We start from the raw sequence: 25,948 nt of genomic DNA on the forward strand, positions 1-25,948 counted from the left end.
AAAAAGGACCAAGTCCTGTTTGCAACACATGGATGGAAGTGGAGGTCATTATGTTAAGTGAAATAAGCTGTGCACAGAAAGATAGGGTGTTTTTTTGTTTTGTTTTGTTTTTGTTTTTGTTTTTTAAGATTTACTCATTTGTAAAATTTATTTGAAAGTCAGAGTTAAGAGAGAGGAGGACAGACAGACAGTGCGATCTTCCATCTACTGGTTCACTCCTTAAATGGCCGCAATGGCCAGGGCTGGGCCAAGCTGGAGCCAGGAGCCTGGAGCTTCTTCTGGGTCTGCCACATGGGTGTAGGGGCCCATGTACTTGGGCCATCTTCTGCTGCTTTCTGAGGCACATAGCAGGGAGCTGGATCAGAGTGGAGTAGCTGGGTCTCGAACCAGACCAGCACCTATATGGGATGTTGGTATCACAGGCAGAGGCTTAACCTGCTACACTACAATGTTGGCCCCAGAAAGACAAGTATTGCAGGATTTCTCTCATATGTGGAATCTAACCAGATGCTGGGAGAGTAGGATGTGGGGAGGTTGGGGAAAGGTCAATTAGCAGGTCCCAAGTTGGAGTCAGAGAAAGAACTTCTGGTATTCTGTTGCACAGTAGGGTGACAATAGATGTACTGTCTTTTTTTTTTTTTTTTTTTTTTTTTTTTTTTTTAAATTCAGGAGAAGGGGCCAGTGGGTTGTGGTACAGTGGTTAAGCTACCACCTCCAATGCTAGCATTTCTTATGGATACTGGTTCAAGTCCCGGCTGCTCCATTTCCAATCCAGTTCCCTGCTAATGTGCCTGGGAAAGCAGTGGAGGATGGCCCAAGTACTGGGGACTCTGTCATCCACCTTGGAGACCTGGATGGAGTTCCAAGCTCCTGGCATTGGCCTGGCTCAGTCCTGGTGTTGCAGGCAATTGGGCAGTGAACAAGCAGATGGAAAATCTCTCTTTCTCTCTTTCTCTCCTCTATCTGAAACTCTGCCTTTCAAACAAATAAATAAGTCTTTAAAAAATAAATATCTAAGAGAAAGGACTTTGGATGTTTTTACCATAAAGAAATGATAAATGGTTGAAGGGATACATGTGTTTACCCTGATTTGAACATTACCCAATATGTCTGTTGTGACATTACGTGGTACCCCATAAATGTGTCCCATGTTATACAACAGTTAAAAAACAGATTATACACTATGCTTCATAAATATATACAATTTTTAAAAAGATTTATTTTATTTATTTGAAAGAGTTACTGAGAGTGGAAAGGCCAGAGAGAGAGAGAGAGGTCTTCCATCCACTGGTTCACTCCCCAAATGACCACAGTGGCCAGAGCTGATCTGATCTGAAGCCAGGAGCCAGGAGATTTTTCCAGGTCTTCTACATGGGTGCAGGTGCCCAAGGATTTGGGCCATCTTCTACTGCTTTCTCAGGGCATAGCAGAGAGCTGGATCAGAAGTGGAGCAGCCAGTACTCAGAACAGGCACCCATATGGAATGCTGGCACTGCAGGCCGGGGCTTTAACTCGCTGTGCCAGCACCGGCCCTAATACATACAGTTTTTATGTGTTAATTAGAAATAAAGAAAAAGAAAATGGTGAAGTAAACACCATGTATTTTTTTTTATCATAAATGGTAAGATTCTTTGGAAGAAAAAAGCTGAGACATTTAGGCGCTTTAGAAATGAGCTTGTGGGGCTGGTGCTGTGGTGTAGCGGGTAAAGCTCCACCTGCCGTGTTGGCATCCCATATGGGCACTTGTTCAAGTCCCAGCTGCTTTACTTCCAATCCAGCTCGATGCTATGCCTTGGGGAGGTGGTGGAAGATGGCCCACATCCTTGGACCCCTGCACCCATGTGGGAGACTTGGAAGAAACTCCTGGCTCCTGGCTTTGGATCAGTGCAGCTTTGGCCATCGCGGTCATCTGGGGAGTGAACCAGCTGATGGAAGATGTCTCTCTTTCTCTCTCTGACTTTCTGTAACTCTGCCTTTCAAATAAACAATTTTTTAAAAAGAAAAAGAAATGAGCTTGTGGATTACAAAGAAGGTAGCAGTGGTGAATGGAAAGGACCAAGGGTGCCTGGGGTTGGGGCCAGCCATGAGCTAAGCCAGCTGAGCAGGAGAACACAACCCACGGACGTGCAGGTACTCAGGCCGGGAGATGAGGGGGACGCAGGTTTCAGTGTCTTGCTGGCAGAACAGAACAGAATGCCTCCTCTTTCCAGAACATCCTGCCATGTGCAGATGGGAAGTAATTTTTTAGAAAATAGCTAGAAATTATTGACATTGATTTTTCAAATCATCCCTGTTTGTTCAGCTGGTGACACACCTGGCAGCTAATGGTTTCAAGCACGCTAATTTGCAGTCTGCGTTAGCTGATATTCATACCTTAGCTGGATATAGCATCTAATATGGCAGAAGACTCTCCTCAGGAAGAGTTTTATGAGAATGATGCTGGATAACCTCCAGGCAGCATTTGGGAAGAGGACAGAGGCTGGATGGCAACCAAGCCATCAGTAACCCTTCCCTACCCTCTCCCTCCCCTTTCCCTTTCCTCCATTTAAAGCTGTGTCTGTGGCCTTCTGGGCAAAGACGGGGTGCTCTGTGGGGAGATGGCATCCTGGTACTCAGGAGTTTTGAATACGTCACATAATCACGTGTGTTATTAACGCCCACTGCACTTGCCATCTCGTTTCCAGTGCTGTGGGATTCAACTGATGATCAGAGATGGTAAAGCTACTGACAGGGTTGCAGTTGGACACCAGGTACATCTTAGGCCGTCCAGAGCCTAGCAGGACTGTGGTGCATCATTTCATACGTCAGCTTGGCTGGGCTACAATGCTCAGATGTTTGTTCAGACGTTATTCTGGATATTTCTGTAATGGTGTTTTTGAGATGCGTGGATTTTGAGTCAAAGCATATTAACCTCCATAATATGGGTGGGCCTCATCCAATCCACTGAAGGCCTTTGTAGAGAAGACTGACATTTCCCCAGGAAGAAGGAATTCTGCCATCAGACGGCCTTGGCCTTGAGCTGAAACAGCGCTTTCCTGGGTCTCCAGCCTGCTAGCCCAGCCTGTGTGTTTTGGACTTTCCATAACCACATAAGCCAATTTCTTAAAAAAAAAAAAAGAAAGAAAGAAAGAGAGAGAGAGAAAGAGAGAAAGAGAGAGAAAGAGAGAGAAAGAGAGAGAAAGAAAGAAAGAAAGAAAGACAGACAGACAGACAGACAGACAGACTCTCACCGCATCAGAGTATACACACATCCTGTTAGTTCTGTTGCTCTGGGTAACATTCACTCATACATCAACCCTGTTCTTTTTTGTTTTGTTTTGTTTTGTAAAAGTGTATTTGAATTATGTGTTTTGCAATTGAGATTACTTATTTACTTGAGTACTGTGATCTGCCTCTCTGAGTGCCGGTTTCCTTGTGTATAAATGAGAAAGGCATGTGGACAGTTGTTGGTGGGCACGTTATGCAGTATTTTGCACCCTGCTGGTCACTGGACTGGGATGTGAATGCCAGCCATGGATCTGTGGCCAATCAGCCTTAACTGTAAAAATGCCTGAGGTGCCGGCACTGTGGCACAGTGGGTTAATGCCCTGGCCTGAAGTGCCAGCATCCTGTATGGGCGCCGGTTCTAGTCCTGGCTGCTCCACTTCCAATCCAGCTCTCTGCTATGACCTGGGAAAGCAGTAAAAGCTGGCCCAAGTCCTTGGGCCCCTGCACCCATGTGCTGGCTTTGGATCGGCACAGCTCTGGCCGTTGCAGCCATCTGGGGAGTGAACCAGCAGAAGGAAGACCTCTCTCTCTGTCTCTACCTCTCCCTGTAACTCTGTCTTTCAAATAAATAAAATAAATCTTTAAAAAAAATGCCCGAGGGAATGACAAGAGCTGCACAAGGGAAGGAAGCAGACTCCTGAATGACTGTGTGGAGCAGAACTGTGCCACCAATCTGGACCATTCACCTCGAAGTTGTTACGTGAATGAGAAAGAAGTGTCTTGCCAGCGCTGCGGCTCACTAGGCTAATCCTCCGCCTGTGGCGCCGGCACACCGGGTTCTAGTCCCGGTCGGGGCACCGGATTCTGTCCCGGTTGCCCCTCTTCCAGGCCAGCCCTCTGCTGTGGCCCGGGAAGGCAGTGGAGGATGGCCCAAGTGCTTGGGCCCTGCACCCCATGGGAGACCAGGAGAAGCACCTGGCTCCTGTCTTCGAATCGGTGCGGTGCGCAGGCTGCGGCCGCCATTGGAGGGTGAACCAATGGCAAAGGAAGACCTTTCTCTCTGTCTCTCTCTCTCTCTCACTGTCCACTCTGCCTGTCAAAAAAAAAAAAAAAAAAAATGTGCTCCACGAGCCATTGTGCTGTTAGTCTCTCTGGTACAGAGGCCGAGCTTTGGCTCTAACTATTACAGAGCAAGGATTTTTGGGAGGATCAGATGAACAAAGATGACCGGGCTCTGCACATGCGCTGACAGTAGTGCCCTTCCTTGATTCTGCAGCGGCAAAGCCTCCACTGGGCCTCAGGAGCCCTCTGTAAAGTGGGAGCTCTGGGCCCCATGATGCCTGGGGATTGTACTGTGTCTTCCCTGACCAGCAAGAGGCTGCCTCAGCACAAAGAATTGTATGAGATATATGAAATGCCTAACAGGCTTTGTTAATTACCACCAGCCCTGTCCGGATCATATTTAGGAGCTAACAGCTCACATAAATAGTCGGAAATGAATGGCTATTCAAAGCAACTGACACCTTAGATAAAGTTAACTTTATAACCATTTCACATGCTGGTGGCCAATCTCTAAAGTGCCCACATGAGCTACAATATGTTAAGTGTCATTAGTTGTCTAAGGACTTGGCCAGAAAACCAGTTTAGAGTGACAGGATTTACGGTTTCATACTCCTGCGAGGGCCCCAAATCCACTAAACCACATTAGTCTGGTCAGAGCCAAGTATTACTCTCAGCTGATTCTTATTCTACAGAAAAGCACTCCCATTTGCAAAGTCCAGTGTATAATAAGTCTATATAAATAAATATATAAGTAAGTAAGTATATAAAGGGAGCTTTACCATAGAAGAAACATACATCTAAAGTAATTGTAAGCATATGTTTTACAAGAAAAAAGAAAAGTGATTGGCTGCTTTAAATGGACATGCAAAGCCTCATGTTCTTGCAGGATGAGAAAATTGAATCTTTCCTGTTCCTTCTAATGGGCAGAAGAATTGGGTCTGATGTGTGCAGGAAGTAGCTTATGAAACCTTTGAAAGGAAATATTTTCACAATCTCATTGACACTGCTTTCATTTGAGTATCAAAACTTAACGTTGGCATGTAAGTTGCCTAGCCATTAAGTTGCCAGTTAAGATGCCCACATCCTACATTGGAGTGCCTGCATTCAATTCCCAGCTCAGGCTCCTGACTCCAGCTTCCTGCTAGTGCCAACCCCGGGAGGCAGCAGATGATATCTCAGGTCATTGGGTTCCTGCCACCCACAGAGCAGACCTGGTTTGAGTTCCTGGCTCCCAGCTTCAGCCTGGCTCAACCCCTGCCACTGGGGGACTTTGCCTCTCAAATAAGGTAAAAAACTTCATGCTGGAAAGGGAAACCATTACTAGTTTCCGTTGGGAGGAATGATCCATCAGGACAAGTCACAGGAGGTGCGTCCAGCTTGGAAGAACAGTGCCATGGAGTGAAACATCCAGCTGAGATGGAGCCTGCGTGAGGAGCAAGGACAGCCTGGAAAACGTGTGACAGCGTACCACTTTGAAACAGCTGAGTATAAAGCAATAGAATTTCCTTGGCGCTACACATGCCAAACACTAAAAAAGCAAGTTCCCCAGGCCAACTGTTGCCTTCTTCTTCTTCATTTTTTTTTTTTAAAGATTTATTTATTTGGAAGGCAGAGTTACGAAGAGAGACGGAAAAATAGAAAGAGATCTTCCATCTGCTGGTTCACTCCTCAAATGGCCATTAACAGCCAGAGCTGGGCCAGGTTGAAGCTGGGAGCCAAGAGGTCCATCCCAGTCTCCCCCATGGGTGCAGGGGCCAAGCACTTGGGCTATCCTCCTCTGCTTTTCCCAGGCCCTTAGCAGGGAGCTGGATCAGAATTGGGGCAGCCGGGACTTAAACCCAGGCCCATGTGGGATGCCGGTGCTGTAGGTGATGGCTTAACTCACTGCACCACAATGCCAGCCCCAACAGTTTCCCTCTGACACTGGCAGCTGCTTCTCTAGCGATGGCTCAAACAGAGAGCCAACAGGAACCATTTTGGCAGGAAAGACAGATCATCTAAGGTGCTTAATGAAAGAAGAGATCTGCGCTTGTTTGTAATAAGAAGTAAATATTAGTGGTTAAGGGCACACTGGGGAATTTTCTTCATAGTAATAAATGTCAAAGAGAAGCGCTTTGCCTTTATTATTAGACCTGAGACTAATTTACCCAAATACAAAGTTTTCTTTACCCAATGAGAAAAAGAAAATGAAAACTAAATGAAGTGAGTAATTAAACAGGGGAAAGAAACAAAAAAATGAGACTGTATTTTACCTACGGCCTCCTGGGCTTTCCTTAGGGGACAAACTGTTAGGAAGATCTGATGCTGTGAGAATTGATGGAATGGGTCTGTGGCAGATGAGAGAGGCGGGGATAAACATGCTGCCTGTGCAGGTGCTTCCGGTGCCTGAAGAGGAGGGACAAAGGTAAGACAACAGAGCAGACCTGAGTCCCACGGCTCTGTGTGGAGAATTACAAAGACAGGAGTCAAATGCATGTTCACCTGGTTTGGCTTGGGTTGATTTGATTTTTGTGCATATGAGTCATTGTATTAGGATTCTGCAGAGAAGCAGAACCAGTAGGCTGTGTGTGTGTGTGTGTGTGTGTGTGTGTAGAGATTTATAGTAGGGGATTAACGGGATGGTTCAGGTGATTATGCAAGCTGAGGAGTCTTACAGATCTGCAGCGGCCAGCGGGAGACTCCAGGCACTGAGTGTGTCGCTGCAGTGGGAGTGTGCAGCCCTGAGCCCCAGCATCGCTGAGGGCGTGTGTCCCAGGGTGAGTCCGCGTCTCCAGGTAGGAGAAGGCCTAGGTCCCAGCTCAGACCTCCGGGCAGAGGCAGTAGATCGCCTCACTCTGCTGTTTGTTCTGTTCAGGCCTTCAGCAGATTGCAGGAAGCCCACCACTCTGGGGAGGGCAATGCACTTTACAGTTTACCTTCTGTGTGGTAATGGCATCCAGAGACATCGTCACAGACATACCCAGAATAACGTGTGGCCAGCTCTCTAGGCACTCAGAGACAGGCAAAATGAAACATATAGCCACGCTGTGCAGTTACTGAACTTAGAATAATTGTGGAAACAGTGCATGCTCTTGTGATCACACGGGACCCTCCGTTCCTGCCACCCCTTCTCCCCATACTCCCAACCCCATGAAATGAGCCTCAGAGAGAGCACATGCTCAGAGGGGGGGAGGAAAAGAGCGATTATTCTCACCCTCTCTCTCAGTGCCCTCTTTTCTCCTCATTCCTAGAGGAGGAAGGTAAGAAAGGCAAGACAAAACGGCCAGCATGAGGAACTTGTGTCTCGGGAAGAACTGGGCTGTCTGTCCCTGGCTCAGAGAATGCCATGTGCCCAGTGCTCTCTGGGCATAGAGGCTCCAGGCCACAGCCCATCTCGCACAGACTCCTCCTCTCGGCTGTTCTTGGCCGAGGTGCCTTCCATCTGTTCTGGCTCAGCAGCAAGCCACACCCTGGTTAGATTACTAGCAAACTGGTAGTTCTTTTGAGCAAGCAGTTTCGTACAGTATACCAGAGGCTGCCCATGTGTGCATTCTTTGAACTAGGAACTTTGCTTCTTGGTCTCTATCCTAAGAAAGTAATCAGATCTTTTCCCCAGAATTTCTGTCTTCCTTGCTGGTGGTAATGATGGGACTTAAAGTCACCTATTGGCATAAAATCAAAATTAACTGTGCAATAACATATTTGTTTTTTTTTTTTTAAAATCATTCTGCTGCCTTCTGCTATGGTATTCCTCCAGTTTTTTATTTTGGAAGTTTTTAGAAAGAAAAGACACAATAATACTACAAGTGGGAACCCATATATCAGACATCAGACTCACAAGTTGCTACTTTTCTGCCACATTTGCTTTATTGCCCTACGTATATACATGTGATATATATAGTGTGTGTTATGTATGTAATACATACATTATGTATGTATATTATGTAGTACAATATTATGCTGTACATACATAATACACACGCACATTCACCTTTGTTGGACCATTTGCGAGTTGCAGGCATTAAGATTCTTGACTCCTAGAAACTTTAGCAGGTGTATCTTAAGAAAAAGGATATTCTCATCTAGAAGCATGCTGGTATTATCGCACCCCCAATACTTAATACTTGTGAATAACACTCTATAAACTGTAATCTATATTCAACTCTTTCTAAATGTAGCCAAAGCTCCCTTTATACCTATTTTTCCCCACCCCAGATTAATTGAAAGATTATACCTTGCATCCCTGTCTCCTTAAATCCAGAGTATTCCCTCTTGCTCTCTGCCTTTTCTTTGTCTTTCATCATACAGGTATTTTTGAAGTCTCTTTGCAAGTTGTTTTGAGATAAGTCTATAATGTGTTTTTTAAAAATTGTTTCCTGTTTTTATTTTTATTTTTTAAATAATAAGGGTAAATGGGAAACAACCAAAGTATCCAAAACAGGGAAATGTCAAACAGATTTATGAAGCTGCTAAAGACTTTTTGATACACTTTTTAAAAATTAACTAAGGGAGTGCTTGTGTGTAATGTTTAGTGCGGAGAGCAGAGCCAGAGTGCATGTGTGGTAGGTGAGGAAAGGAGGTGGTCTGGGTGTTTGCCAGCGCCGCGTTTGTGCAACCACGGAAGGCATCCAGTGGTGCTGACTGCAGCGCAGCAAACCTGCCCCGCGGCGCTCTGGGGCCTTGCTCATCCAGATGCCCACGGGTTGTTTTGGGAGGAATTATTTCCTGACTCTATCTCTACACGATGGAGTTAGTATTAAATTTAGGAATAGATCCTGGGTAGATACTTCAGTTTGCTGAAGTTGATTCCCAGTACTCTATCTCTGTGAGGGCTCATGACAGATCTTTCTTTCAGGCTTCTACTCCAGAAAGAGCCATCCTTCTCTGAAGCTATAAGTTTATTTTGACTTCTGATGAATGTGTATCCTGCAGCTGATACTGTTTTACTCTTTGAAGAAGGCACTCAGATTCCACTCAGCTCCTCCTGACACTGAGCGTTTTACTGTGTGCCCGTGGCTCTCGATGGCAGCATCACACCATCTTGATGACTGCAGCTTTGTACTAAGTCTTGAAATCAAATAGAGTAAGCCCTCCAACTTTGTTCTTTTTCAGAGTCGTTGAGCTATTCTATATTATTTGCAAGAGTTTTTAAATTAGCCTGTCAATTTCTACAAAAAATAAAAACCTATAGAGCGAGCTTGTTGGGGAGAGTTGACATCTTAGCACTATGAAGTCTTCCAATCCTCAATGAACATGGACTGTCTATATATTTAGATCATCCTTAATTTCTCTTGGAACTTTTCTTGAAGTTTTTGGTTTACACGTCTTACATACATTTTATTTAAATATATCCATAAGTGTTTCACATTTTTGATGCTATTTTACTATATAGCTTTTTTATTTTATTTTTCAATTATTATTCTATAGAAATGCAGTTTATATTAACCTTGTATCTTCCATATTGCTATACTTCCTAATAGTTATAGATTTAAAAGTTTCTCTCTTAAGATTTCTTCATGAATGATCATTTCTTCCCCAAATGAAGGCAGTGTTATTTTTTCCTTTCCAATCTGCACGTCTTGGATATCTCCTTTTTCCCTTGTCTCCTTCCACTGGCCAGGACCTTTGGCGCAGTGTTGAAGGGAAGTGGTAGGAGTGGACATTCTTGCCTTGCTCCTGAGCTTCCGAGGAAAGCGTCCCGTCTTTCCCCACTGAGTACGATGCAGGCTCAGATGCCATCTGACAGGTGGAGGAGGTTGCTGTGTGGTTGATGTGCTGAGAGATTTCATCACGAGTGGATGTTGGATTTTCGGCATCTGTTGAGGGGACCCGGTGGTCCCTGTCCTCAGGCGCTTTCAGTGTGTTAGTAAAGACAGACAGACATCACACAAGTGAGAATGAAGACTGTGATGTGTGAACAGTAAGGGAAACCTTGGCTGCGGAGACTCTCACTGGGACCTAACCCAGCCCACAGGCAGAGGTGGTCTCTTTCAGCTTGAGGTTTACATGGAGACTGAGAGAAGAGCCGGGAGTTGCCAGGCGGAAGGGGTGAGGAGCAGAGGAGGCGCTGTGAGTCCTGTTTTGGAGTCTTCGCCCGGCTGCAGGAGAGACAGCTCTGTGAGCTCTTCTCGTGATGCCAGCTGTCATTCACCGTGCCGCTCTTTTCCCATTGCATGAAGGGCTGACAGAGTTATCTTTTAGAGACAGAACATGGCCACGGCGAGTGCGCGTCTCCTCAGAGACAAGGAGAGGCAGCCAGCCCGGCTCTTGCCCTTTCTACTTCCCGTGCCTGGAAGCTCAAGGACACATAGGAACCTCCGCTTAGGTAACAGGGTCTGACCTCACCAGCACAGGCATTCCAACCTTCTCCTACTTAGGACCTTGAAACAACTTTATGTTTCCTGCTCCTGAATTGGTATTTGTTACACATATTTCTTATATCCCAGGACCTACTTAACTGTTTTTGTAGAACAAAGTAGGTTAATAACAAACCAAAAGTAGATTATAAAGAAATAAGCAAGGAAAAAAAGTTAGGGATATAAATAAGAGCTCTGGAGAAAGTGTTCCTTTCTTGCTAAGTCCCTGCCTCTCCCTCTCCAAAGCAGCCGTGCTGGCTGGTTCCCCTTCAGGCCACTCCACCCCCGATGAACCATTTCTCTCAAAGCAAGCACACAAACCCCTTCTACTTGAAGGGTTTTTAAAGGTTAGGCTACTGGGAAGGGTACTAGGAAAAAAAAAAAAAACAGGAGAAAATGAGGAATGTTCTAGAAGATTCCCAAAGCCTCACTGTTCCCGATCTCTGACCTGTGTTTTCTGAGTCCCTTTCAGTACAGCATTTAAATGACCCTTTTGATTTTTCGATCAGCATTTTCTTTGTTTTTTTTGAAAGAAAATTTTATTTATGTCATTTATTCGAAAGGCGGATAGGTAGAGGGAGACAGAGATATAGATGGAGATCCGTCTGCTGGTTCATTCCCCCCAGGGCCTGCAACAGCCAGGGCTAGGCCAAGCCAAAGCCAGGAGCTGGAAACTCAGTGTGGGTCTCCCATGTGAGTAGCAGGGACCCAACCACTTGAGCCGTCACTGCTGCCTGTGAGGATGTGCATTAGAAGGAAGCAGATGGGGAGCGGAGCCGGGACTCAAGCACAGGCACTTGGGTAAGGGGTGTGGACGGCTTAACCAGTTTACCAAATGCAGCACCTCCACTGGTTATTTTTATCCCATGATGTGACACTAAAACTGTTCTTTAAGCAAATTTAGTTTCTTCAAAGGCCCAGCTTCTACCCACATGCCTATGAGGACCATCGGGACAGACAGTGGGTACCTCCCATCTTAAGAGCAACTTTGCTTTTATGAAGACCCCGGGACGTGGACTGCCCATATAGGAGTGAACTCCACTGGGTGTCTTCTTACATCCTGTGCCTTTCATAATTCCCGTGACTCTCCAGAGTCAATGCCTTGTGTCAAGGTCTTGATAGTTTTGTTCCTGGCACCTGGGGAGTGTGCTAAGGTGGGAGAGTGGGAGGGGTGATGCCTACATTACTGGGGCAGATGCTCAGGCCTTACTGCATTTTCAAAAAGACTTTTCTTGGGGATAGCACTGTGAAACAGTGGGTTAAGCTGCTGGCTGCAGTGCTGGCATCCTGTATGGGCACCAGTTTGAATCTGGCTGCTCCGCTTCTAACCCAGCTTCCTGCTAATTTTCCTGAGAAGACAGTGGAAGATGGCCCAAGAGCTTGGACCCCTGATTCCCATGTGAGAAATCTGGATGAAGCTCCTGGCTCGTGGCTTCTGTGGCCATTTGGGGAGTGAACTAGCAAATGGAGGATGTCTGTTTCTCCTTTCTCTCCCTCCCTCTCCTTCCCTCTCTCTCTAACTCTGCCTTTCAAATAAATGGTTTTCTTTTTCCTAATAGGCAGTGTGACAGAAAGAGAGAAAGAGAGAGATCTTTCATCAAGTGGTTCACTCCCCAAATGGCCACAACAATCAGGGCTGGACTAGGCCAAAGCCAGGAGCCTGGATCTCCATTCTGTTCTCTCAAGTGGGTGGCAGGCGTCCAAGCATTTGGGCTTTCCCAGGTGTGTTAGGAGGGAGCTGGATCAGAAGTGGAGCAGCCGGGACTTGAACTGACACTCCAGTGTGGGATGCTGCCATCACAACTGGCAGATGAACCTTCTGTGCCCTAACACTGGCCCCTCATTAGTGCACAGTTACATAGAAGGCGTCTTCCACCCAGTCTGCAGAGCCATGGTTGGAGTGGCTTAGTTTCTCGGCTCTTGCCCTGTATTGGTCAGCCTTTTATTACTATTAGAAAATCCCCAAGACAGGCTACTTCATAAATATGAGAGGTCTACTTTTGGCTCACCATTCTAGAAGTGCAGGCTTCAGACAGCATGGTGCGGGCCCCCTCTTGGCTGTATCACATCATGGCAGGAGCACACGTGTCCCTCTCTGTGTGTCTCTGTGGTCTCTTTTCCTGCCCTTATAAAGCCACTAGAATTCAATCACTGGGCTCCACCACATAATGTCCTATGCTAAGATAGTCACTCCCCAAAGATTCCAGGTCTACCTCGTTAGTCGGATTAGGTCTTGACATTCTTAATATCGTTAACTTAGGACACTGGGGCTTAAACTCCTGCATGAGTTCAGGGGGACAAATCACATTCAAACCATAGCATGTCCCATTTTTCCAGATCTCATTGGCTCGTCTGGCCTGGCTGTCCCCTGAACCTCTCAGTCCCTGGATATGGCTCTTACTGTTCAAAATGCTGCAGAAGTGCCTGTGGCTCCAGCCAGAGGAAGCAGAGTGGGTCTTTCTATAGCTGTTCTTCACAGAGCCTTCTGTTGGCCCCATCTTGACCTGCTCAGTCTTTCCCACCAGTTCCTGTGTAATCTTTGCAGTGTGTGGCACTGTAAATTAGCAACCTACCTCGCCAGGGGAAGTGGATTTCCCAGGGGAATTTGTTGCTTTTTGTCATGCTTTCTTCATGCCATGCTTTGTTTCATGAAGGACATAAATTCCTTTTCCTTGCCAGCAAATTCCCATCCCTTACCTCTCATGAATGACTAACGCTGAAACCAACAATGGAGGCTTGTGGGTGAGATTCTCAGGATATTAAAGCTGTCCTTCACCACGATTGTTGAGTGCTGGGTCACTGATAAGCAGCACATACCCATGGGCTGGCAGCATCCGCACTCCAGTTGCTTCCCTAAACCGGGACTGGAGGGACGGGGCCTCTGGGGAGAACCTGATTCCCAAAGTCAGGGTGTCGTGGCACCCCTGTCTCATGTTTGTGTTTCAGTGAATTTATTCATTGATTTATTTGAAAGGCAGAGTTACACAGAGGTAGGAAGAGACAGAGAGCAGGAGAGACAGAGAGAAAGGTCTTCTATCCAATGGTTTAACTCCCCAAATGGCTGCAATACTTGGAGCTGGACTGATCCAAAGTCAGGAGCCAGGAGCCTCTTCTGGGTCTCCTATGTGGGTGCAGGGGCCCAAGCACTTGGGCCATCTTCTGCTGCTTTCCCAGGTGCATTAGTAGGAAGCTGGATCAGAAGTTGGAGCAGCTGGGACTCGAACTGTACCCCATATGGGATGCTGGCATTCCAGGCAACAGCTTTACCTGCTACACCAAAATGCTGTCCCCAGTCAGGGAAATTTTTAAACACTCAGGGATGTTTTAAGAACAAAAGGAGGGGCTGGCTCTGTGGCAAAGCCAGTTAAGCTCCACCTGTAGTGCTGGCATCCCATATGGGTAGCAGTTCAAGTCCTGGCTGCTCTACTTCCTATCCAGCTCCCTGCTAATACACCTAGGAAAGCAGCAGAAGATGGCTCAAGTGCTTGGGGCCCTGCCTCCACATGGGAGACCTGAAAGAAGCTCCTGGTTCCCAGCTTCAGATCAGCCCAGCTCCAAGCATTGCAGCCATTTGGGGAGAGAACCAGTGGATGGACCATCTCTCTCTCTCCCTAACTCTCTAACTCTGCCTTTCAAATAAAATAAATAAATCTTAAAAAAAAAAAAAAAAAGGAGCAAAAGGAGATGTGATGGAAGATCACTGAGTAGGTTTTCTCAGAAGTCTGAAAAGGCCAGACCTGCTTCATCTGTTTTAGGCCACTGCTGTATTTTTAAGCAGGCAGAATTGACAAGACAGCGTCATAAAGTGCTCATTTAGTGGATGAACTCTTCCACACACACCGACACTGTATTTTGTGTTTACTTTCATTCGCTGTGTGGATAGTTTCATTTGGCCATCTTGTCTGAAGCAGTGTGGCATGCCCGGAGGGCAGGGCTGGCCCCCCCACCCCCCTGCCCTCCAGCCCCCACCTCCTGGTGCTGTCATCACCTTGATTGGCCCTGGAGGGAGAGAATGGAGGATTTGGTGAGGTTGGGTTGCCAGGAAACGACACTATGGGTATAGCAGTCTCTAAGTCCTCTTCCCTCCCCTCCCCACCTCTGGCAGATTTTGTTTTAATTTAGTACATGTGCTTCCATCATCAAAAATAGGAAGCTATAAACCAGAAAGAGTCCCTCCCACGTAGCCCTCATCACTCATCTTTTTTTTTTTTTTAATTTTTTTTTTTTGACAGGCAGAGTGGACAGAGAGAGAGAGACAGAGAGAAAGGTCTTCCTTTTCCGTTGGTTCACCCCACAACGGCCGCTGCAGCTGGTGCACTGCGGCCGGCGCACCGCGCTGAAGCAAGGAGCCAGGTGCTTCTCCTGGTCTCCCATGCGGGTGCAGGGCCCAAAGACTTGGCCTGCATTCCCGGGCCACAGCAGAGAGCTGGACAGGAAGAAGAGCAACCGGGACAGAATCTGGTGCCCCGACTGGGACTAGAACCCGGTGTGCTGGCGCCGTAGGCAGAGGAGTAGCATATTGAGCCGCAGCGCCAGCCTCACCTCTTATCCTCAACAAGTGACCACTATTCTCTCTCTCTTGTTTCTTCTTTTTTTTTTTTTTTTTAAAGATTTATTTTCTATTTACTTGAAAGGCAAATTTACAGAGAGAGTAGGAGAGACAGAGAGTTTCAGAGAGATATTCCATCCCCTAGTTCACTCCCCCAGTGGCTGCAATGGCTGGGGCTAGGCTAGGCTAGGCCAGGCCAAAGGCAGGGACCCACAGCTTTTTTTCCAGGTGTCCCATTAGACTCACAAGTGGGAAAAAATTTTCTGTTTTTTTTTTTTTTTTTTTTTTTTTTTTTTTTAATTTATTTAAAAGGCAGAGTTAGAGAGAGGGAGACACGCTGAGATCTTCCATCCACTGGTTCACACCCCAAATGGCCACAGTTGCCAGGGCTGGGTCAGGCTGAAGCCAGGAGCTTCTTCCAGGTCTCCCATGTGGGTGCAGGGGCCCAAACACTTGGGCCATCTTCCATTGCTTTCCCAGGTGCATTAGCAGGGAGCTGGTTTGAAAGTGGAGCAGCCAGGTCTCCAACCAGTGCCCAAATGGGATGCTGGCAGTACAGGGAAAAGCTTCACCTACTACACCACAACACTGGCCTCCTTCCAGATACTTCCATGGACACATTTTATCCCCCTCATCTTTGTTAACACTGTTGGCACTGTGCTTTACTCAAAGGTATGGGGTATGTCCTTGTATTTTTACTAATGCTTTTCTCATATTGATTCAAGAACAACTTCCTCATTCTTTTTTTTTTTTTTTTTTTTTTTTTTTACAGCTAGAGAGTATTCCATGTGTGGATTTACCACACTTGGTTACCGTAGTTGATTATCAGTTCCTGTTTGGTAGACATCCCAGTGGTTTGCCATCTGGCTGTTATGTGCATGCCTCAGAAATGGCCCTTGTACGGGGTTTATTTCCTTGTACAAGGGAATGCACGGTGAGCTTATTAGGAAGACATATTCATAGGGTAAGGAGATGTTTGTACTTTAGATAGAGACTGCTAAATGGCTTTTTGCAGAAGCTAATTTATCCTCCTACCAGCAATGTGTGAGTATGATAAGTAAGTGAAAAATGATATTTCATTGCCATTTTCATTTCTTTTGTAATGGGCTTTAAAAATTTTTAAGAATTACTCATTATTTCTCCTCAGTCAACACTTTCTTACGTATTTGCAACTTTTTCTATTGGGTTATTGACATTTCTTATTGATTTGATTTTTCTCTATCTGCTATTTATCACTTGGTTTATGATTTTGTTTGGGGGAGGAGAAAAATATTTTTTAACATTTTTATATAGTCAAGTTGATCAGTCTTTTAAGGTTTTTGAATTTTGTGCCATGGTTAGAAAGACTTATTTTATTTTGCAGTTACAAAATTTCTTCTATTTGGGCTGAGAGTGCACTGCAGTAGCTGCTTCCCTTCCATTCCACCTCCCTTCTAAAGCACCTGGGAGAGCAGTGGAAGATGGCCCAGGTACTTGGGCCACTCATGTGGGAGACCTGGATGGTGTTCCTCGCTCCTGGCTTTGGCCTAACCCAAGCCTGGATGTTGTAGTCATTTGAGGAGTGAACCAGTGGGTAGAAGGCATCTCTCACTCTCTTTTCTCTCTCACTTGCCAACTCTCCCTCTCTATCATTCTGCCTTTCAAATAAATAAAATAAAAAAGAATCCTTCCAAATTCTAACATTTCTACATATTTATTTTTATAGGAGTTTTTAATCTGTATGGAATGTATGCTTTTAAACGTGCTTCCAGATGGCTATCCGGTTGTCCAGCGAGCAGGAATTCACTAGGCTCTTTTGTTTCTGAAGCATGACCTAGTTGGGGACACTTCCTTATTTATTGCGTCAGTCTTGTTTCTGAGCAGTATGAGGCCTAACACAGCAAAGCCCCAGGCGCCCTTCTATTACTGTGACAACAGGGGAGCAGCCTCTCCCACACAGTCACACCACCCTGCCTCAGAGACAGAGCCCTGCCCAGGGGTGCTCTCACGGGGGACCCCAAATGTTGCCCCCCAACCCCCTTCCCCGTTCCGTCTCCACAAACAGGGAGTGTGCACCTGCTCAGAACCGCCACTCTCAGGGTTGGAAGTAGGCTTTGGGGCTGAATACCTAATTAGAAATTGGCTGCTGAGAGAATATCCCTGGTGATTGCTTGCTCTGGAATTTTTCTGGGTGGCACACAGAGTTTTATTACCCAATTAAAATACAGCAGATTAAGTGATGCAAAAGGAAGACTGAGTAGGCAATAAATCTGCTGTGGAACGGGCTGCGGAAGCCCACCCTGAAAGGCATGGATTTATGGTTTATAGAGAATTAAGAAAAGGAAGATCTGGTTTACCAAAAGGAATCACTTGCCGAGTGTATTCTTCAGGGAGACCGGATGTTTGCCTTGTGGGTGAGGGGGAGGAGGCTGGGAGTGTAGAGGCGTTGGCAATGGGGAAAGATAAGTCTTCCAAGCTGTGAGTGAAAGCCCCGGATGCAGGGGCACTACAGGGTGAGTGAAGACAGCCAACGGGACTGGGATGCGCCTCCTGGTGAAGCCCCAGGCTTCTGTAGCACGCCAATGACTGATGGTGACAGATTTGGGAGCTTGGCAGTGCCCTGTGTCATATCCCATTGTGGTCAGAGCCAGTGCTGAAGTGGTGAGGTAGGAAGAGCAGGATGATGTTCTTGTTAACTTGCACAATACTGTGAATCTCCTAGGGCTGCGGTTGCCATGGGCCACAACCGAGTGGCTTCAAAACAGGAGTGTTTTATCTCCAGGCGTCTGCAAGGTTGGTGCCTTCCGAGGGCTGTGAGGGAGGGGTCAGCCCCAGGCTTGCTTCCTGGCTTGGGGCTGGCCGTCTTCTCCCTGTGTCTTTTCACGTGGTCTTTCCTCCATGCTGGTCTGTGAGTCCAAATCTTCTTCTGTAAGGACAGCAGTCATATTGGATCTGGGTCCACCCTCAAGAGCCCATTGTAACTTGGTTACCTGGGTGACTCTGTCTCCAAATAGAGTCACGTTCTGAGAAACTGGGGCTTAGGACATCAATGAATAAATTTTGGGGCCACACAAGTCCACCTCTGACACTGGACTATATTGAACCATTTTCTTATTTCTGCATGTAACCCCTCTCCACCCTACCCTTGTCTGCCCCCAGATCTAATTGGTACATCTTTCTTACAGTTCTCACAGAATTTGTTCTCAGTGCTGGGTTTTAGCTCACCAGTGAGCTATAACTGACAATGAAGACATAAACACGGGTTGTTCTTATCCTGAAGGTGAGGAGGTAAAGGTTTCTCCACAGAGGTGAAGGACACGGGACTTCTCTCCGGTCTGGCACACTCACTTTCTGAGAGGGATTTGTCAAGTGTAACCCTCTGTCAGTTATCACATAGATCCACTGTTCTGTTGAAACCATCCAGCTGGCCTCATCTGGCCTGGGGCTCGTGGCCTGGTACATGTTTGGCCATGAAACATAGGCTCCGTGGAAGTTGGTTGTGGGTTGTGTCAACATGAACGTCCTTGCCTTTGTCCCGCAGCCACGGGGATTAGTGATGAAAAGTCTGGGTGTCCTGGACTGGACTTGGAACACCAGTGTGCCATCAGCAATAGGTATAGGGCCAGCTCCTCGCGGCCCAGGTCATGATGGCTGCTCCTGGCCTGAGAGCTTCCCTAGTCTAGATTTCTTATTGGGATACACTGATTCTGTTCACTCATTCATTCCACAAATACTTACCCATAGCCACTCTGTGCCAGTCACTCCCCTAGGTAGTGGGGATGTCTCTGTCCCTGGGCCATCCTAGGCTACCACTATAGCCACTCTCGGGTGACAGGTGTTCACAGAGTCACATAAGATGAATTGTCTGCCTGGTCTCTGCATTCCAGGGGAGATCAGACAGATCATTTCATGTCCAATGGTAAGGGGAAGGATCCTACTCCCCCAGCCCAGAGGTGGGCCCAGTGGCTTTTATTAGGGCCTGCTGTTGATCTATAGAAGACTGTTTCTTCGAACACCTGCAGTCCTTACTCCTCCCCCTGTCCCCTCGGCCTCACTCCGAGGACTGAAGTGGGCTCCCGGATGTGGGTGCAAAGGTGACGGCATGGCCTGCAGTGGGGCTGTGCGAGGCCACAGTCCTCTCCTGCTTGGTGGTTACCACATTGGTGCCTCAAGCACTTGGCCTTCAGAAGTCTGAGCCTGGAGGAGATTCCCCTGGGCTCCAGAGACTCCAGTCCACTGACAGACGTGGCCACTGACTGGTCTTAATATATGTGGCCATCATTGCCTGTCCCTCCACTACCATATGTGGTGACTTCAAAAAGTTCATGGAAAATGTGTGTTCTGAAAAACACACATGTGTGGATTTGAAAACTGTTAACTCCAGAATAAGCTTACCTTTTAATTCTGTGTTCTTTTGAAAGCATTTTTTTTTTTTTTTGAGAGAGAGTGTGTTCACTCCCAGCCTCTGGCTTATTCCCCCAAATGTTTCCAGTGGCTGGGCCTGGGCCAGGGCTGGAGCCAGGGGCTGAGAACTCAACTCAGGTCTCTCATTGGTAGCAGGAACCCAATTACTTGGACCATCACTTCTGTCTCTCAGACTCTGCATTAGTAGGAAGCTGGTATCAGGAGCCAGAGCTGGGAGTTGAAGCCAGGCACTCCAGTATGGAATGCAGGTGTCCCAACTGCTGTCTTAACCACTAGGCCAAACTCCAACCTCTAATCCAGCTCTCCATGAAGTTTTTGAAGTCCCCTCTGTATGCTGTAATCTGCCTCCATTGAGACATCACAGCCAAGTTGTTTATAGACACGGATGTTCCTTCTGACAAAGACACTCTGCCACATAACCAGAATACAACCCTGGAAATTGAGGTTGATGCCGATAAATCATGTAGGGAGGAAGTGTTTTCCTGTACCATCTTAGGTGTAGGTGGTAGGGCCTGTGAGTCAAGTAATAAGAGATTAAAGAGAGAGAGATGTAATCATGGCCGGCGCCGCGGCTCACTAGGCTAATCCTCCACCTTGTGGTGCCAGCACACAGGGTTCTAGTCCCGGTTGGGGCGCCGGATTCTGTCCCGGTTGCCCCTCTTCCAGCCAGCTCTCTGCTGTGGCCAGGGAGTGCAGTGGAGGATGGCCCAAGTGCTTGGGCTCTGCACCCCATGGGAGACCAGGATAAGCACCTGGTCCTGCCATTGGATCAGCGCGGTGCGCCGGCCACAGCGTGCCGGCCGTGGCGGCCATTGGAGGGTGAACCAATGGCAAAGGAAGACCTTTCTCTCTGTCTCTCTCTCTCACTGTCCACTCTGCCTGTCAAAAAAAAAAAAAAAAAAAAAGAGAGAGAGAGATGTAATCATGCGTGTGTGAGCTGTCAAATGAGGAGCTCCCCAAACAGCTAGAGATAGAGGTTTATACATAACTTAATAAGAAGTCATGGTAGTGTTTAAAGCCTCACAGGATAGAAGGTTTGCATGGGGCTTGTTTGCACAGTATTTTAGAATGTTTGGTGCCCAAGGTCAAGCCTCTTTGTTTGGAGACTGTAGGAGTAAGCAGGAAGCTATGACTTGGTGCTTTTCTGTCTGTTGTAGCTCTGTTTGGCTTTGAAGTAACTTTATGTCACTGCGATAGGTTATCAGTCCCCTGTTACTACCCTCATTTCCACAGTCCCCATTCAAATTTTGCCAGTTACGTCAATTGCATCCATTTGATTAAGCAAAAGGATCCCTTTAGGGCTACTCATTGCGCTTAGATGTCACATCTTTTCTTCAGTCTAGAAGAGTTCCTTAGTCTTTGACTTTCAGGAATTGCAGGCCAATTATGACAAAATGCAATGTGTTTTCACCCATTCATCTATCCATCCATTCACTCATCCACTTCATTCAGCGCTGGGATGAACTGATGGTGTACTGTGCGCTGACCTGTCTGGCAATGGGGTGTGTTATGCAATAGATCAATGTAGACTTTCCCTCGGGGGAGGCCTTTTATACCTCCACAGTGGTTAAGAATCCAGATTCAGATACAGAATATCCGGGTTCAGGTCCCAGCTCCACTACTTCCAGCAAATCTTGGGCCTACTACTGAACTTTTCTGTACCTTCAAGAAAGAGGGAAGGTGAGCAAAAACACCTGTCACATAAGACAGACGGTTGAGATAAGTTAATACCAGCTTCTCTTATTAAATATCAGTAACGTGTATCTTAAAATTAGACATTCTGTGGGAATATGCTAATTGGGCTCTATTTTACATTATTCTAAAAGGGACACATTATAATACATTACACATCAACCTAAAGTACCCCAGTGAATTTTTCTTTTTAAAGGCTTATTTATTTATTTGAAAGGTAGAATGACAGGGAGAGGGAGAGAAAATCTTCATCCCCTGGTTCCCTCCTCAGATGGTCATGATGGCCAGGCGGAAGCCAGGAGCCTGGAACTCCATTTAGGTCTCCCACATGGGTGGCAGAGGCGCAAGTACTTGGGTCATCTCCACTGCCTTCCCAAGTGCAATAGCAGGGAGCTGGATCAGAAGCAGAGCAGCCAGAACTCATTGGTGCTCACATACAGGAAGACAGTGTTGCAAGTGGTGGCTTTACTGGTTGCACCACAACACTGGCCTCTCCTGGCCAGTTCCTTAAAACATGACCAGAGTACACCAAGACACCTAGGAGACGTCAGGATTCACCACCTCAAAATATGCCACTTCGGCGTAAGAATTATTGTAAGCTGGGGTCTTTTTGTCTCTTGAGTCCTTACCTGCCTAAAAGCAGAGCTGTCTGAAATGAATCAGTTGTCATACATCTGCTCCTGGAAGCAATTTTAATTGTTTTCCCCCTAGCTGAGCAGTTGCCACCATGCTCAGACAGATATTGTCCCAGCTATCCTGCCTCTCCTCTGTCCTCCAGGGCCCATTTACCCTTCAAAAGACTCATCTGGGGGCTGGCGCTCTGGTGTAGCAGAAAAGCCTCCACCTGTGCCACCGCCATCCCAGATGGGTGCCAGTTTGTGTTCTAGCTGCTCTGCTTCTGATCCAGCTCCCTGCTGATGGCCTGGAAAGCAGCAGAGGAGGCCCAGGTGCTTGAGTCCCTGCACCCACGTGGGAGACCTAGAAGAAGCTCCTGGCTCCTGGCTTCAGCCTGGCTCAGCCCTGGCTGTTTCAGCCCTCTGGGGAGTGAACCAGTGGATGGAAGATCTCTCTGTGTGTGTCCTTCTCTGTTTCTCTGTAACTCTGACTTTCAAATAAATAAATAAATCTTTAAGATAAAATAAAACCAGTCATCTAGGGGCGGGCATTTGCCTTAGTGGCTAGGATGCCACTTGGGACACCCACGTCTCATATCAGAATGCCTGGGTTGAGTCTTGCCTTTGCTTCTGATTGTAGTTTCCTGGTAATGCACACCCTGGGAGGTAGCAGACCTCCAGGTGCTTGGGTCCCTGCCACCCACGTGGGAAACCTGGCTTGAGTTCTCAGTTCCGGCTTCAGCCTGGCCCAGCCCTGGCTGTTGCAGGCATTAGGGAAATAAACCAACAGGTGAAAGATCTCTATCGATCTGTCTCCCTGCTCAACAAATAAGTGGAAAATAAATCAAAAGTTCAAAAGGTCAGTTGTATTTTCATAAGTGTACTTTCCTTCTACCTTCCTCTTCTAAGAAGTCATTTGCTCTCCCCAAAATGTCCCTTTGCCTCTCTCCATCTCATATATTATTTGGGAGATAGATAAGTGGTGTCCCAAGTTCTAACTGCCTCTCTGAGTTACATTTTTCTGTAAACACCCACATGCTATTTAAAGAAATATCTGCTTTTTCTCTTGTTAATCTTTCTTTTGTTAGTTCAGTATTCAGCCCCCAGTCAGCCTGAGAGTCCAGAAACCCAACCTCACTCCCATATACTTGTGTGCTAGAAACATAGATCTCATGAGGATGCACAGTGTTTAATACATTGCCCATCAGAAGAGGAAGATGTCATCCATGGTAATCAGTGTTTTTCTTCTTTTAATCCTTCTCCACAATTGTCTTCAAAACATTTGTCAACTTTTCTGGTATTCATTGTACAGCTGTAGGCAAAACAATAGCTGCCTATGGAAAACACTTGGTAAATGTGTTCAGGACAAGCCTGGGTGACAAAACATGACTTACCCAGGCCACGAGGCTGTGAGTCCACTCGGAGCACCAGCAACACACAGAGACCATCTCCCCTCTGTGCATGCTTGCTGTGCTTCCAAATGTTCCTGTCACTTGAATCTGGAAGGTAACTGGGAATTTCCTTACATTATTTTGCAAGAAACAGGTCAAACTTTTGGAGACATAACTATAACGCTTTCCACCAGCCTAACACAAAGGCACTCCGACTTGACAGATGGCAAGCATCCTATGAAGTTTGGGTATGAGAAAACAAAAGGTGTTGTTTTGGGGAGACACTTGGCAGGCTACACTTGCATATATGAAGCACTTGGCATAGAGAACGTATGAGTTGTTTTACCTCTATGAACACAACGTTTTACTGGGAAAGGCAGGCAGGTCCACACAGGACTGATAAGGACCTTTCTGAAGAGATCAGATACGGTGATAGAGTGTGGCCGGTGAGGGACCCTATTCTGGGAGTGTGCTCAGGTTGATCTCCTTGGGGAAGACTGAGAAGTCAACCATGAAGGGAGCCGGGGCAAAGTCTTCCAGCAGGTGCGGGAGCCAGCACCGTCACGCATCACATAGTGGCGACAATGACAGACTACTGTATGTGACAGTGAGCCCTGAGATTCTGTTACCTAGTGATGTTTCCGCCATCTTCTTTTGTGTATGTACACTCTATGATCGCACAAGATGGCCATGTCTAACACTGCACTTCTCAGAACATGTCCATGTCCGTTAAATGACCCACCACTTTGCTGAGGCAAAGGTGAGGCAGAGCTGTGGGTGGACCGTGGTTAGAGAGCAGGGCGTGGGGAGAGCCCTGGGAGATCAGGCCAGAGAGGTCCTCAGAGCCCTGGCCGTGTAGAACCTTAAAGATCATGGTGCGGAGTTTGAGTTCTATTCTAAGGGCAATAAGAAACCACTGAAGAATTTTAGGTGAAGAAAACATAATCTGTTTATGTTCTCAGGTCACTTTTGCTGGAGAGATTGGGCCAACAGAGATTTCAAGTGGGGAACCAGAAGGCCAGTTAAGAGAACACTTATTTAATTCAGGTAAGAGCTGGGGTGGTGTTGAAGGTGGGATGACGAGACAAAAATAAGGATTATTTTTGAAGGAAGCATGAGCAGACTTGGTATTGGGTGAATGAAATGGATGAGTCAGGGATGATGCTGAGTCTTCTGGCTTTGAAAACTAGGAAGATGGTGGTGCCATTGATGTAGAGAAGGAAGACTGTATCTAAGGAAGTTTGCAGAAGTGTGTCTGAAGCCTGGGCACGTACACACCCCAACATAAATGGAGAGCTGTGTTTCTCATGCCTTTTTGGAGGTCTCATTATTTGTAAAAGGCAGTGTGGCTAACGAATGATAAGGTGGGTATCATCCCACAAAACTGAATTCTGATTTTTTGGTTTCAGCCCCTTAGAGCACCTGAAGGCTTTTTCTTTGGTTCCTTCTTGTAGTTCCTTTTGTGATCCCTGTTTGTTTCACCTTAATGGTTGAAAGCGTGAAGCTTGTAAATGATTCTCATTGTATAAGTTAAATCAGAGCTACCAGCCAACATCCCCCAGTGGGTCACCATAGTAGTGTGTCCCCTCTGTCTCTCCTCGCATGTGAAACCGAGTAGTGAAGGTCAGGAGTAAGTGACCTTTCTGCAGGGAGTAGGTGTGTGTGCTGCCTCGGCATGAGTGGCCACTGGTGGTGGTAGACCACTAGTGATGGGGAACAGAATGTGCCACCCCCTAAAATGCCATCTGAGTATAAGGATTATTTTGAGCTAAAGAGAACTGATGGATATAAATATAAGAAAAGGTCTTTTTCTAGTTTGTCTAAAAGTAGGACATAACTTTGGAACGCTATCTCCCTTCCCTTCTCTCCCAGGAGGACAAAAGTTAATTCCCAGAGACAAACCTAAGCCCTGGAGAAGACATGGAAAGGATCTACATAGTGGTCCTTACCAGCCAATGTCCTTCTACCTACACATTCGCTGTCCCCCAGTCTGCCATCCTAGGTGTCTTGTCACTTTTCTATATGTGTGTTGTTCTCTTGTTCTCTTGTATGTTGTGTAATTCCACCCCTTTGAGCTTCTCATCTCTGTGTACTCTCATTCATACACACAATACATGTGTTAATCCACTTCTGTTTTTCTTTCTTTCATTTCTTTTTTTTTTTTGACAGGCAGAGTGGACAGAGAGAGACAGAGAGAAAGGTCTTCCTTTGCCGTTGGTTCACCCTCCAATGGCCGCCGCGGCCGGCGCACTGCGCTGATCTGAAGCCAGGAGCCAGGTACTTATCTTGGTCTCCCATGGGGTGCAGGGCCCAAGCACTTGGGCCATCCTCCACTGCACTCCCTGGCCACAGCAGAGAGCTGGCCTGGAAGAGGGGCAACCGGGACAGAATCCGGCACCCCGACCGGGACTAGAACCCGGTGTGCCGGCGCCGCTAGACGGAGGATTAGCCTAGTGAGCTGCGGCGCTGGCCTCTGTTTTTCTCTTGTTAGTCTCACTTCTGTTGGTCTCATTTCGATAGCCCCAGATAGACAACATAGGAAGGAAGAGGGAAAAAGAATGCTCTCTCCCTCTTCTATACTGCGGAAAGCAGAAAGCCCAAACTGAGAACACCAGCTGCAGAGGAGTCAGGGTGCAGGGAGGCCCGAGGTCTGGCTGCCTCAGTTAGGAGCTGTGCCACGTAGCCGGTCGTTGG

At 46.9% G+C, this 25,948-nt stretch overlaps 1 long non-coding RNA gene across 4 annotated transcripts in view; it reads left to right on the forward strand.

Annotated features, from left to right (window-relative positions):
* The window catches only part of LOC149126533 (uncharacterized), a 124,852-nt gene that overhangs the window by 20,285 nt on the left and 78,619 nt on the right, over positions 1-25,948 (forward strand). For all 4 annotated transcript variants that reach the window (XR_016233416.1, XR_016233417.1, XR_016233413.1 and 1 more), the window contains one exon: positions 24,217-24,301. This is a non-coding gene — a long non-coding RNA (uncharacterized LOC149126533). The remainder of the gene's footprint in view (positions 1-24,216; positions 24,302-25,948) is intronic.

This window comes from Oryctolagus cuniculus, chromosome 5 (assembly GCF_051225735.1).
Source record: "Oryctolagus cuniculus isolate XC-2025 breed Fujian yellow rabbit chromosome 5, ASM5122573v1, whole genome shotgun sequence".
In the NCBI taxonomy this organism is placed as follows: domain Eukaryota; kingdom Metazoa; phylum Chordata; class Mammalia; order Lagomorpha; family Leporidae; genus Oryctolagus; species Oryctolagus cuniculus.